At 45.0% G+C, this 14,691-nt stretch overlaps 1 long non-coding RNA gene across 1 annotated transcript; it reads left to right on the top strand.

The window, feature by feature from the left end:
• Positions 1 to 405: 405 nt before the first annotated feature.
• Positions 406 to 14,439, top strand: LOC134480863 (uncharacterized). Its single transcript, XR_015632049.1, has 3 exons — positions 406 to 564; positions 12,507 to 12,684; positions 13,271 to 14,439. It is a non-coding gene; the product is annotated as an uncharacterized LOC134480863 (long non-coding RNA).
• Positions 14,440 to 14,691: the final 252 nt, after the last annotated feature.

Here is a 14,691-nt window from a genome sequence, read left to right as displayed (position 1 = left end):
TGGAACCCTAGCCTCCTGGTCTGAAAAGAAAACCAAAGTCTGGAGACACAGCCCAGCACTGCTCTTCCTGAAGTCCTCCTGACCCTTTGATAGAGTTTCTTGGTCCTTAATTCATCTTTCTCTGTGTATCCCAGACTGGTCTTAAGCTTGTGATCGTTTTGCCTTAGCCTTTCAAATGCTAGAATTATAGGCGTTCACCTCATATCTGGCTAGCTATTTTATCTTTTTTTTTTTTTTTTTTTTTGGTTCTTTTTTTCGGAGCTGGGGACTGAACCCAGGGCCTTGTGCTTCCTAGGTAAGCGCTCTACCACTGAGCTAAATCCCCAGCCCCTATTTTATCTTTCCTGTGTGTTTACCTATCTCTCCACCTCCACCCAGAACTTTTGTTCTGTTTAAAATTTACAGGAGCTGGAGAGATGGCTCAGTGGTTAAGAGCACTGACTGTTCTTCCAGAGGTCCTGAGTTCAAATCCCAGCAACCACATGGTGGCTCACAACCCCTCTGTAAGGCGATCTGATGCCCTCTTCTGGTGTTTGAAGACAGCTATAGTGTACTAAATCTTAAGTAAGTAAATCTTAAAAAACTTTAACATTTACAAAGTGTTTTGCCTACAAGTATGTCTGTGTACCTGCATGTCTGATGTCCACAGGAGCCAGAAGAAGACATCAGATCCCCTGTAACTGGAGTTACAGATGGCTGGGAGCAACAATGTGGGTGCTGGGGATCAAACCCGTGTCTGATCAGAACTATTTCTGCCTGTCCTGGATGGCCTGGAACTTTATGTAGACCATACTGGCCTAAAACTTGCAGAGAGATTCACCTGCTACTGCCTCCCTAGTGCTGGGACCAAAGGCACGTTCCTGACTATATATTGTATGGAAAAAGCAGGATTACAGCATTACAAAAGCTTACTTAAAACCTGTATTCCGGGGCTGGAGACATGGCTCAGTGGGTAAGGGCAATGACTGTTCTTCCAGAGGTCCTGAGTTCAGTTCCCAGCAACCACATGGTGGCTCACAACCATCTGTAATGAGATCTGATGCCCTCTTCTGGTGTGTCTGAAGACGGTGACAGTGTTTTCACATACATACAGTAAATAAATAAAATCTTTAAAAAAAAAAAAAAAAAACCAAAACTGTATTCCAAAGAAAGACATTGGAGCCTAGGAACTTGAATGCTGTCTTTTATGCCTTTTCTTTTTTCTGGCAAGAAGAAGCACATTTTTTTTTTTTAAATCCAGGTTTTCAAAGTGTTCTATGATCAGACTGGCCTGCTCTGAGTGGTAGAGCACATGCTTATTAGCATGCACAAGGTCCTGTATTCCTTCCTCAACACAGGGAAAAAAGAAATACTCAAATCTGTGGTCCTATCCTGAAGTTCACCGCGTGTTTGGGTTTTGGTTTAGTTTGTTCTGGTTTTTTAGAATAAGGCTGAGAAGCCAAGTTAATTTGGGAATCTGGGAAATGACCTCCTTTAGGAAGAAGTCGAAGTGAGTGATATACTATCTCACTAGCAAGTGAATTAACACTGTCGTGGGAATTCAGATATCATACCGTTGCTTGAGTTTTTTTGGTTTTTGTTTTTTCTTTCTTTTTTAGACAAGGTCTTGCTGTGAGGCCCAGGCTAGTCTCAAACTTACCAACCTCCTGCCTGTGACTCCTAAGTGCTGGGATTATACAGGTGTTATGTTTCTGCTAGTCACTCCCCTCCTCTGCCACTCCATCTCCACAGAGTTCTCACTGCCTCCTTCTAACTCCACCCAGCGTTGCTTCTACCTTGTTCCATGTCTCTCCACAGATCTGCCTTCCCTGTACTTCCTGCCCCAACTTCAGTCGCCAGCTCTTTATTATGCAAAAAGTCACATTCCTTGCTCTACAAAGTAGGCTGGGGAAAGTCACCTTCCCCACAGCTGCTACTCTTAGAGGCAGGTGAGGAAGTGACATTTATACATCCTGCTAGTCGGGTGCTGCAGGCTCCAAATAATTACTGAGCGCACAACACGATTTTTTATAGGCAGAAGATAACAATATTTGTGGGTCACCCCAACTTGGTTTTTGTTTTTTGGGTTTTTTTTGTTTGTTTGTTTGTTTTTTTGGTTTTTTTTTTGTTTTTTTTTTTTTGTTTTGTTTTTTTGTTTGTTTCTTGAGACAGGGTCCTGGAATTCTCTCTGTAGACCAGGCTGGTCTTGAACTCACAGAGATCCACCTGCCTCTGCCTCCCCAGTGCTGAGATTAACGGGATGGGCCAGCACTGCTGGGCTCTCCCCTCACCTTATACCTGCCTTCTGCCCTCTGCAGCATTGCAGGATGAATGTATGCCCTTTTTCTACTAGGTCAAGCCAAGCCTATCATTGTAGATCAAAAACGGTTGAAATATGGGCAGTTTCAAATTGTCAGTCTTCAACAGGGCAGCTAGGTATGAGAACAGGTACTATTCTATTCTTCACCCTAGTTCTTCTTCCCTGTGTCCTCTTCAGTGCTGCTCAGATCACAGGCACGACTACCATGACCAAATTCTATTCATTTTTTTGTTTTTTGAGACAGGGTCACATGTAGCCCAGGCTTGCCTTAAACTTGCTATGTAGTTAAGGGTCACCCTCTTCTCTCACATCCACTTCCAAGCCCTGGGGCTATAGTTATGCATCACTACACGCGCTTACCTTATAAGTTATGAGGTCTTTCTCATGTCGATCTCTCACTAAGCACATCCTACCTTCTCAGTATCTCCCTTAACTGGTAAGGCCAGGGCTAGAGTAAAGGTCCACGATTCACCAAAGAATGACACCCCGGACTCAAATAGGACTAAACGCAGAGTGTTTTATTCTGCAGAAATCCAACACGCTGGGGTCTCCCCATTACCAGACTAGAGAGACAACCAAGTTAGCTTACAGGCCTGATTTAAAGTGCATTAGGGAATTCTGTGTAGGTGACCTCTATGTTAATCCACTGGGTCCACCTCTATGGACAGTCCATTACTGGGTGTGGGGAGGTCTGGAGACTGTTGCTGAGGAAGTCTGGGAACTGTTGCTGATCCATTGTCCTTGCCTCAGGCCAAGTGGTGGGGCAGATTCTGAGGTCTGGACATGCCTGGAATTGCCCAGTTCTTAGAAACAGAGATTTAGACCAAGTTTGCTTAACTGCCAATTTAACGCCTGTAATGGAATCAGCCTGGCCTCTTCCTCACTAATCATGGGAGCGCACAGTGAGATTGTGAGATATCTCTCTCTCTCTCTCTCTCTCTCTCTCTCTCTCTTTCTCTACTAAACATTCTGAAGTGGCAACTGAATTGAGTTTGTTGATATTAAACCTTTTCACCCAAAATGTTGTCAAGCCAGTCCAGCTCTTTCCCATGCAACTGATTTAAAACAACGACAAAAACAAACAAACAAACAAACAAAAAAACAAAAACCAAAGCAAAAAAATTTAAAGCAAACAAACAGCTCCCTGGGGGCTGGAGAGATGGCTCAGTGGGTAAGAGCACTGGCTGTTCTTCCAGAGGTCCTGAGTTCAATTCCCAGCACCCACATGGTGGTTCACAACCATCTGTAATGGGATCTGATGCCCTCTTCTGGTGTGTCTGAGGACAGTGACAGTGTACTTATATATAATAAATAAATAAATCTTTAAAAACAAACAAATAAACAAAACCCCATCATATTGTAACTCAGAAGGATACACATTTATTTGTCCTTGAAAAAAGATTTTGAGCAAAGTCATGATTGGGTTCTTACTGGAAATGCTCCTGCTGCAACTTCCCAAATTATGAGAACACAGGCATGTGCCAATACCGCAAACACAGGCGTGTGCTGGCTGAAAAGTGCATCTACATCATTTTCTGGGTGAGTTTTGTGCTTGAAATCCTATTTTTACCATCTGTCAGTTTATTATCGTTCACATAAACACAAACAACTTTGACTTTAAAAGTACTAGGGGGCAGGAGAGATGGCTCAGTGATTTAGAGCACTGACTGCTCTTCCAGAGGTCATGAGTTCAATTCCCAGCAACCACATGGTGGCTCACAACCATCTGTAATGAGATCTGATGCCCTCTTCTGGTGTGTCTGAAGACAGTGACAGTGTACTTATATACAATAAATAAATAAATCTTTTTTTTTTATTATTCTTTTTTTCGGAGCTGGGGACCGAACCCAGGGTCTTGAGCTTGCTAGGCAAGTGCTCTACCACTGAGCTAAATCCCCAACCCAATAAATAAATCTTTAAAAAAAAAAAAGTACGGGCTGGAGAGACGGCTCAGTGGTTAAGAGCACTGGTTGCTTTTCCACAGGTCCTGTGCTCAAATCCCAGCACCTACAGGGCAGCACACAGTTCCAGGTGACCTAACACCCTCACAGACATAAAAGCAGGCAAAACATGAAATACAATGAATGATAATAAAAAAAAAAAAAAGTACTAGGGCAGTAGTGTGGAAGCTCCTTCCCCCATCCTTCCTTTCTTTCCTTTCTTCCTTCCCTCCCTCCCTCTCTTCCCCCTTCCCTTCCTCTCTCCTGTCTTCCCTCCCTCTCTTCCTCTTTCCCTCCTTCCTTCCTTCCTTCCTTCCTTCCTTCCCTCCCTCCTTCCTTCCTTCTTTCTTTTCCTCCTTCCTTTCTGCCTTCCTATCTTCCTTTTGGGCCAGGACAGGTCTCATTGTTTCTCTGTCTAGCCTGTAATTCATGGAGATCCCTGACTTTGCCTCCAAAATGTAATGCCTTTGCTGGGATTAAAGGCCTGTGCCACTATGCTGGCCTACCATCATCTCAATCTACTAATAATCTAGTGTGTGTGTGTGTGTGTGTGTGTGTGTGTGTGTGTGTGTGTGTGTGATAGAGACAGAGAGACAGAGAGAGACAGAGAGAGAAATGTGCTGAGGATTAAAAAACCTCACACATGCCACCACATGCTAGGCAAGCATGTTCTGCTACACTCTGTACCGCCTGCCCCCAATTTCTTTTGAGTTCAGTTGAAAAGCTAATTCAAGTCACATAATGGTGTAGGGCAAATAAGGCAGCAAGCCCCTGTCTGAGAAGAAGAGTAGGGTCGGACTGTTGGCGCATGACTTTAATCTCAGAACTCTGGAGACAGAGGCAGGCTGATCTCTATGAATTAGAGACCAGCCTGATCTACATAGCCAGTCTCAAGACAGCTAGGGCTACACAGAGAGACCCTGAGGCAGTGGGGGAGGGGTGGGGAGTTTTTGATCGTTTGTCACAGGAGCTCTCAGATCAGAGACCTAAAGACCCATTTACATGTTCTATGAAGTTTGGACTGTAGTGCTGAAAGATTGGGCGCAGGGTGTGACCGAAGGGTAATAGACCGAGGGGGAAAACCCAGCAAGGCCTGTCTGTTGAGATTCCTGGTCTATGTAATGTTCTTCCTTACAGGGTGGGTGGGGTAATAGGTTACAATCGAAATGCGAAGTAGAAATTTCTTTATGGTCAACTCACATAGAGAGGTGGGGGGAGCTACAGTATTATTTTGAGCTTATGTGACTGGCTTTGGGAGAAAGGGCTGCTTTTCCTCAAGTTACACTTGGGATGTGCCTTGCTGGGGAGGACTCCTACTGTCTGTGTGGCTTGCCTGGGAGAACGTGGAAAGAAAGCAGGGCAGAGGTCAGGAAGACACTTAGCCTTTGAGATCCTTATTTGGGGGTATTTTCTAAGCCATCCCTTCTCATTTTCTTAGCCACATATTCCTGCACCTTTTCTATTCGTCAATATTAACACATTAATGCCAATCTGGGGCTGACCCATTAAAGCAAAGCACGCATACCAAGCAACCCACATCACATACCTCTGAAGCTAATTCACAAACACAGCTGCATGTGAAGGCACCATAGAGATCTTTTTTTTTGGTTCTTTTTTTCGGAGCTGGGGACCGAACCCAGGGCCTTGCACTTCCTAGGCAAGCGCTCTACCACTGAGCTAAATCCCCAACCCCTAGAGATCATTTTTAACCCTAGCAGACGTTCTGCTCTTGGATTAGTTTTACTTGGGTCCTTACCAACGTCTAATCTTACTGTCGTCATGGTCCCTGTACTTTAATTCAGCTCTCTATCTCAACCTATCCCATACAGCCTGTTGTGTTAGCCAGTCTGCTTGGTTCTGGACTCCTTCAGCCTGTGGCAAAGAACGTGTGAGGCGGAAGTACAGGGAAGCTTTTTCCCTCTGAAGCATGGAGTCTCTCTCTCCGTCTTTGGTCTCTGGGTGGATCTTCCAAGGCAGGATGCAGCTGGCCTGTCGGGCAGTTTGCTACAATCCTGGCACACTGTGAAATTCAGGAGGTGCCAGAGGCCAACTGAGGAAAGGCTATTGAAATATCCATTGAGGCCCAACAACAGCCAGGCCTTGCTGCTGTGTTGGGGTACAACATAACCACGGCCCATTTTGTTGAAATTAAACTGAGGCCTGGGTTGCTCGCTGCAGGAGAGTGCTAACTGTCTAAAGAGCTAGGGTATTGTTTGGAGGAGAGACTGCCACGGGGAAAGGGAGAAGGGAAAAGATGTTTATCCCTGGGGGTTTTTGATTCTTAGGAACAGTTGAGATGAAAGGACTCAGGAGCTTTCACAGCTGAAGGCCTCTACTCAAAGTGGATCAAGCACCTTGCCTGTTTATCTGGAATGGGGGGGTTGGAGGGAAAGGAAAGGGAAGGAGGGAGGGCAAAGAGTAGTTGGGAAGAGTTCCAAGGCCTCTGAGTGTGTGTGGGAGTGGTTGTGTGAATGCTAATTCCTGCCATTGCTTGGCAGCTTTTCTGGAAACTGTGATGACAGCTACTGGTGGGAAAAATCACTCACAACCAGAGCCACATCCCTGCGCCTAGGTAACGCTATCACCTGAACTATTCCTTATGACAGACTACTGCTGAGTCCTCTTTCTTCCTCTCTTGCTTCCTGGCTTGATAAAGTGAGAACATTATTTTCCTTGTTTGACTTCTTTGGTTTTGGGTAGAGAAAAGTCCATGTCTCTCTCTCTCTCTCTCTCTTTTTTTTTTTTTTTCTTTTGAGACATGGTTTCATTATGTAGCCCAGGCTGGCCTGGAACTTGTTATATGTAGACCAGGCTAGCCTTCCACTCCCAGAAACACTCTTGCTCTCCCGCCTCTGCCTCTCGAGAGCTGGGATTATAGATGTACTTCTTCATGTTCAGCTGAGAAGTTTGTTTTCAAAGAGCAGTGAATCCAAGCCAGTGAAGCCTAGTGGTGGTGACACAGGTCTTTAATCCCAGCGTGCACCTTTAATCTCAATACTCACTCAGGAGGCAGAGGCGGGTAGATCTCTGAACTTGAGGCCAGCCTGGTCTACAAAGGGAGTTCCAGGATAGCCAGGGCTACACAGAGAAATGCTGCCTGGAGAAAGAAACAAAACCACAGCAGAACAGAGAATCAGCCAAGATCTTGATTTTAATGGAAGAGTTCACTGAAGAACAAAGAGCCCTGGACAGGAGACCAAGTCCAGAAGAAGACAAAGTTTATTTCCTGAGACGAGGTTTTTCTGTGTAGACCAGGCTGGCCTTGAACTCACTCTGTAGACCAATCTGGCCTGGAACTCTGAGATCTGCCTGCCTCTACCTGAGATTAAACACATGAAACATCACATCCAGCGACAAATTTTATCGTATTATTTGTTTGTTTGTTTATCTTGGTTTTTCAAGAAACCCACCGACAAATTTTAATAAACATATTCAAAACGTAATTGTTGGTGTACGGATGTTTTGCTTACAACTGTGTCTGCACAACATGCAGTGCCCAGGAGACTGGAAGAGAACATCAGATCTACCGCAACTGGAGTTACATGAGCTTGTGAGCTGCCATGTGGGTGCTGAGAACAGAACTCAGGTCCTCTGGAAGAACAGACAGTGCTCTTAACCCCTGAGTCACATCTCTAGTCCCTGACATAATAAAACAGCGGCAGCAGCAGCAGCAGCAGCAGCAGCAGCAGCAGCAGTAGCAGCAGCAGCAACAAACTTTCCTTTTTTCCTGTTTGTTGAAATGGGTTGCATGCAGCCTCGTTTGGCCTTGAATTTACTGGGTAGCAGAGGCTGGCACTGAACTTCTTACTCTTCGGCTTCCACCTCTCTGGTGCTGAAAACACCGCATGACACAGTTTCCATCTTTAGCTAGGCTTCAGCTAGCTTTACACATTCCCAAGATATCTGTGGGCCACTCATCTGTGTGACAAGGATCTGTGTCTCTCCGAGATGCTATAAAAAGGAAAAGAAAGGAAGCTGAGCTTGATGACTTACATTGGTAAGCCCAGCTATGGGAAGGCAGAGGCAGGAGGATCACTAAAAGCTAAAGGCTAGCCTGGGCCACATAGTGAGAGCCTGTCTCAAAAGAGAAAATTATATATATATATATATTTCAAGACAGAGTTCCTCCATGTAGTCCTGGCTGTCCTGGAATGTAAACCAGGCTGGCCTTGAACTCACAGAGATCCAACTGTGTCTCTGCTTTTTTTTTTTTTTTTTTTTTTGTATTTTCAATCAAAGGAAAATGTATTTAGATAAATACAGCGTGGTTAGTGCTCTGAGACAGAGCCTTATGCATAACTTACATAAAGATAATATGAATCAAAAATAAATGCACATTAGTTTATCATTGTGTCTGCCTCTTAAGTGCCGAGATTAAAGGCAAGTTGTTTACCACCACCGCCCATCAATAAAAAAAGTATTTTTAACTCCTGAGGAAGTAACAACCTCTAGAACTATCTTTTTTTTTTTTTTTTCAAGGTATTCTGTTACAGCAAAGTACTTGTAGCTGACCTGTCATTTTTAAGTGGATGCTGGGCATTGCTAAGGACCCTCTTGAATAACTTCCGCCTCTTAACTTGGACAGAAGTTCCGGCTGTTGCCATAGGCAGAGAAGAGAACTCAGCCGTCCTACCACCGCCTGTCTTCAACATGTCCCATGGAAGCATTTAGCTCTGGATTTAAAGCTGGATCCTTGACTAGGCCTTTGTGGCCTATGCCTGTGAACCCAGCATTCAGCAGCTTGAGGCCGGTGGATACAAATTGAGGCCAGGCTGAGCTACAGTTACTCTGCATCAAACAAAGGGGAAGAAAGGTCAAGCTGGGCTGAGAAAACACAGACCACTGTGTGGATGTGTGCGCCTGGGAACAAATGTGAATTAAAGAAAGAAAGGGAGAGGCGGGATGGGCTGGCACACACAAACAATCCCAGCAACCTGGCTGGTGGGTGGGGGAGGAGCAGGAACTAAACCAGGCTTGGTTAGGTAGTTAATTAGAATTAAAGGGCAGCCTGGGCTATGTGAAACCTATTGTAAAACAAAGAAACAAAGAAACAAACCCCACCACCATCTACAACAAAAAGCAGAGGGTTGGTGGTGTTGGAGAGATGGTTCAGCAGTTAAGAATATTTTAGAGGTGTTTGGGATTTGACTTCCAGCACCCACATGATGGTACCCAACCATTTGTAACTTCAGTTCCAACGGAACCGATGCCTTCTGCAGACTCAGCCACCAATATGGACACCCATACACATAAAATAATTTAAGAATAAACAATGACACTAAAGGCCCTTAATCTCAGCACTCTGGGGACAGAGGCAGGCAGATAGATCTCTGTAGGTCCAACCTGGTCTACAAGGGGGGGGGTGGGGGTTCAGCCAGGGCTACAACGTGAGAGCTCTGTCTTAAAAAATAAAAATAAAAAAGAGTGGAAGTAGATGAATATGTATAATAAGAGACTTGTGAATATTATATTACACTACGTGGAATCATGGAATGCTCAATAATGATATGCCACGTGGTCAACATGTCACCTTTCAGGAATGTTTGGCTTGTTATGCTCAACCAATGTCAGCGCATGAAACGCTGGCACAGCTTTTTTTATCCAGCTCTGAAAATAAGCTCGCCGTGCTGTCTCTCGGGTTGTGTATATTTGCTTTCCCTGAATGAATCTATATAGCCCATAAAAACGATCACCAGTCCAGTTCTTAAAAAGGTAACCCAATTCTCTGAGGCTTTCTGGATCTCTATAGCTTCTACAGGCACGAGAAGAGAATGAAAACAGAGAAGAATCTAGAAAAAGAAGAGGAAGAGGAAACGCAGGAAATGTGATCCTGGAAACGAGGGCAGGGAGGGGTGCTCAGATACAAGGAGCACGCGCACACACACACACACACACACACACACACACACACACACACACACACACACGTCTATCCAAGGAAGGTCAGTGAGAAGGGTAGACAGGAGCTGCAGAGAGGGCTCATCAGTCAAGAGCACTGGCTGCTCCTGTAAGAGGACCGGGTTCAGTTCCCAGCATCCACTGGTGACTCACAACTTCCGGTAACTCCGCTTCAAAAAGCTGCGCCACCATCAAGGGCTTCTCTATGAACCTGGTACACAGATGTATGAACCTAGACATCGATTTGTTTGTTTTTGTGAGACAGGGTTTCTTTATGTAGCCCTGTCTATCCTAGAAATCACTCCGTAGACAGAATGGCCTCAAACGCAGAGAGAGCCACCTGCATCTGTGTCCTGAGTGCTGGACTTAAAGGTGTGCACCACCACCAACTGGCTCACATACAATTTTTTTTTCTTTTTTCTTTTTCTTTTCCTTTTTCTTTTTTTCGGAGCTGGGGACCGAACCCAGGGCCTTGCGCTTGCTAGGCAAGCGCTCTACCACTGAGCTAAATCCCCAACCCACATACAATTTTTTTAAGTAAATAAAAAAAAAATACCGAATAAAGACATTCGTGTTTGGTAGTCTCTCGCCACAGTAAGGCCATCAAATTCTTTGTCTCTGGACTCTCTCAGTGCCTTGATTTTTCAATAAAATCAGTTGTTGAACTAGACCATCTTTGAAGTTCTTTCAGCTCTTAAATGATATATAGTTTAAATTTTTGTGTGATGTATGTGAGTATGATGTGTGTATCATATTAGACCATCAAAATTTACAATTCTTTCTTCAGGCAGGTCACAACCATCTGTAACTCCAGCTTCAGGGGAATCTAATGCTTCCAAGGGTACATGCACTTGAATGCACAAACGCACATGCAGATGCACACACTTACACATAACTAAAAATAATACAAATTTTTTAAAATTATTTACTTTATTTATATGAGTACACTGTAGCTGTCTTCAGACACACCAGAAGAGGGTATCAGATCCCATTACAGATGGTTGTGAGCCACCATGTGGTTGCTGGGAATTGAAATCAGGACCTCTGGAAGAGCAGTCAGTGCTCTTAACCCCTGAGCCATCTCTCCAGCCCCTACAAATCTTAAAAAACCCTAAAAATGGCAGGGCAGTGGTGACGCACACCTCTAATCTCAGCACTCAGGAGGCAGAGGCAGGCAGATCTCTGTGAGTTCAGTCCCAGCTTGGTCTACACAGTCATTTCCAGGACAGGGAGGGCTAAACAGAGAAACAAACAAACAAGCAAAAAACAAAACAAAATTCCAAAAGATTAAAAACAAAGGGAATGGGGCTGGGGATTTAGCTCAGTGGTAGAGCGCTTGCCTAGGAAGCGCAAGGCCCTGGGTTCGGTCCCCAGCTCCGAAAAAAAGAACCAAAAAAAAAAAAAAAAAAAAAAAAAAAGAAGAGAGAAATACAGGTATTCACATATTGGATAAAGCATTCAAATGCAGAAAATAGAAGGAACTAGCTATAAACGACCAAAAAAAACCACTGAAGCACTGAATGGGAAGATTTGAACAGATACTTTACCAAGATGAATGAATGAACTATACGCCATGAATGGGTACTTCCCGTAATTGCCATGATTCTCCTTTCAGCGGGAAAGACCTTGTCCTCGGCTGTTGGGAAGGCAGCCAGCAAGCAGCCCTCAACTGTCAGTCCAGTTTAGTGATTGCCTCAGCTGGTTTAATGTCACTCCCTTTTCTCACGGTGGCTTGCATCCAAAGACTAATGTGCATAGGTGTGTAAAGACCCAGCCCATGGCCTGAATTCAGAAAACTTGAAGGTTATCTGGGTTCATGGCTTCCTAGAGGGTCAGCTGAGCCTGCTGAGATTCTGAGCACTCCACTTCTTCCTGTGTCAGAAATTTACACCTTATTTCTTCCTATTATTTTATTTTTATTTTTTTTTTGTTGTTTTGTTTGTTTGTTTCTTTTCCAAGATAGAGTTTCTCTGTGTAGCCCTGGGTGTCCTAGATCTCACTCTGTAGACCTGGCTGGCCTTGAACTCACAGATTTGCCTTCCTCTGTCTCCTGAACACTGGGATTGAAGGTGTGCACACCATCACCTACCTCATTTCTCTTTTTTAAAACATGACTTCACTCCATAGCCCAAGCTGGTCTGGAACTCATAGAATCTTCCTGCATCTGTATGTGTGCGCGCACGCGCGTGTGCGCGAGAGCAGGGCTTGGTATACTTGTCTGGAGTGTGAAGATCGTGAGATAACCTCAGATGTCTGTTTGCTTTGAGGCAGGGTCTCTTTTGTTGGTCCTGGCCGGCCGCAAAGACCAGACTGATTGCCTCAAGAATTTCTGTCTCCAATTCTTTTTTTTTTTTTTTTTTTTTTTTCAGAGCTGGGGACCGAACCCAGGGCCTTGCGGTTGCTAGGCAAGCGCTCTACCTCGGAGCCAAATCCCCAACCCCTCTGTCTCCAATTCTTAGCAGGAGCTTTGGAATCACAGATGCACACTACACATTCTAGCTTTGCGTAGCTTCTGGAATTCAGGTTCTCCTGTTTTCAGAGCAAGAGGTTTGTCTACCCAACCGTCTCTGCCATCCAAACCCCACATTACAGAGATTTAACCATTGCTGTGGTTCAGATATAGTTTCAGTGGGTCCAGTGGGGGTTGGGGGGTGGGGGAATGTTATGTCCTGGAAATCTTATCCACGGTAGCAGCGCGAGTAGTGGAACCTTCCAGAAGTGGAGCCTGGTGGAAGGTGATTAGATTATCAGAAGAGATTCAGGTAGTTATCAGAGCTTCCTCCTTAGTCCTTTCGAGTATGTATCCTTAGGAAGCAAAGCTACCCAACTTGCTAGGGACCTTCTGCATAAGGTCCTTCTGAGACTCTTCCGTGCTGTGATGCAGCTAAGAAGTTCCTCAGTCTGAACAGATGGGGCTGCTTGCTCTTTAGCTCACAGCCTTCGCAAATGTGAGCTAAACCAACCTGTTTTCTTTATAAGGTATTCATCCCCAGTTATTTTGGTACAGTGGGAACCCTGGGGAGGAAGTGAGGAGCAGGTGAATTTAAGAAGGCGGGCCACCATAATGGGATTAGTGGGCTTGCCTCCCAGAGGAAGAGACACCCAAACTAGTGCTTGTTCTGTCTCACCACAGGATTCTAGGCCATGTCGCCTCGTGCACAACATAGCACAGCACCAAAACCAAGAGCAATCCTCACTCGACAAGGTGGAAGAGGGGAACGGTTTCCCCAGGTGTCCTCTGGCACCAACCTGCGGTGGCCTATCCTGGTAGTCACGTGAATAAACATTTTTGTTGGATTGGTGTTTTCGTTTTTGAGACAGGTCCTTAATCATTTAGAGCTGGCTGACCAGGAACAGCTAGGTAGACTAGGCTGGCCTTAGACTCATGGGGATGTACCTGATTCTGCCCCCCTGAACCCTAGGATTAAAGGTGGGTAACCACTATGCCTAGTTAAATAAACAAGTATTTTCCGAAAAAAATATTATGAAAGCAGGCTATGGTGGATCATATCTATCTATAGTTCTGGAACTTGAGATATGGAGACGGGTGGCTAGCCTAAACTACAGAAGATTCTATCTGGAAAAAAAAATTATATGAAAATGCCAGGTGTGGGAGACAGAGGTAGGAGAGTCAGCATGAATTCAAAGTCAGCCTCAGTTTCCTAAGGAGTTTTAGACCACCTCGGGCTACTGCGTGAGATCCTGCCTCAAAACTAAACAACAGAGCCTGAAGAGCTAGCTTAGTAATTAAAACACCTATTGCTCTTGCAGAGGACCCAGGTTCAGTTCTTGGCGCCTACATCATATGATTCTTAACTCCCTGAATTCTGTTTCCACGAGATCCAACCGTTGTTAGCTTACAAGTGATTCCATTAGGCTCCTCCCACGGACCTAAGAGTGCTTCAGGTGTCATCTGCTTACCATCTCCAGGTACGGCTGCTTACAAAAGGACTGCCCACCATTCTAACTCTCCGTTCCCACCTGTTCCCAGCATTCTTTCTCTCCCCTTTTCTGTCCTTCTCTGTCCCCAACTCTCCTTCTCTGCCCCCATGACTCTGCTCCCATCTATCCACATGTCCACTCATCCGCGTCTACCCCTTCTCTGGGTCCTTGGTCTTCTCCCTTCTGCCAATAAACCCCCTTAATACCAGCTCCGTTGCATGGCTTAATGTCTCAGGAACATACCTTGGCGTGCCCCCTGCCAGGTACCCCCTCACAGCATTCTATTTCATAGCACCAATACCCTCTGGCTTCCTGAAGCATCTACTTATACGCGGTACACATAGAAATTGACACACAGACAAAGAAAAAGAAAGATTAAAAGAAAACAAAACAAAAATTGTGCTTCTCATGAATAAGTAGATATAACAGAATGATTGTCGAGCCAGCCGTGGTGGTCCATACCTTTGACTCCCGCACTGTGGAGGCAGAGGCAATCGGATCTCTGTGAGTTCGAGGCCAGCCTGATCTACACGGTTTCAGAAAGCCAGGGTCACATAGAGAGACCCTTGGCTAACGACCAAGTAAGTAAATACAGAAATTCAAGCTTTGATT

The sequence above is a fragment of the Rattus norvegicus genome, chromosome 10 (assembly GCF_021556685.1).
Source record: "Rattus norvegicus strain SHRSP/BbbUtx chromosome 10, alternate assembly SHRSP_T2T, whole genome shotgun sequence".
Lineage (NCBI taxonomy): Eukaryota > Metazoa > Chordata > Mammalia > Rodentia > Muridae > Rattus > Rattus norvegicus.
Note: the sequence above shows the minus strand (reverse complement) of the source record. Positions and strands in the feature narration are given on the sequence as shown.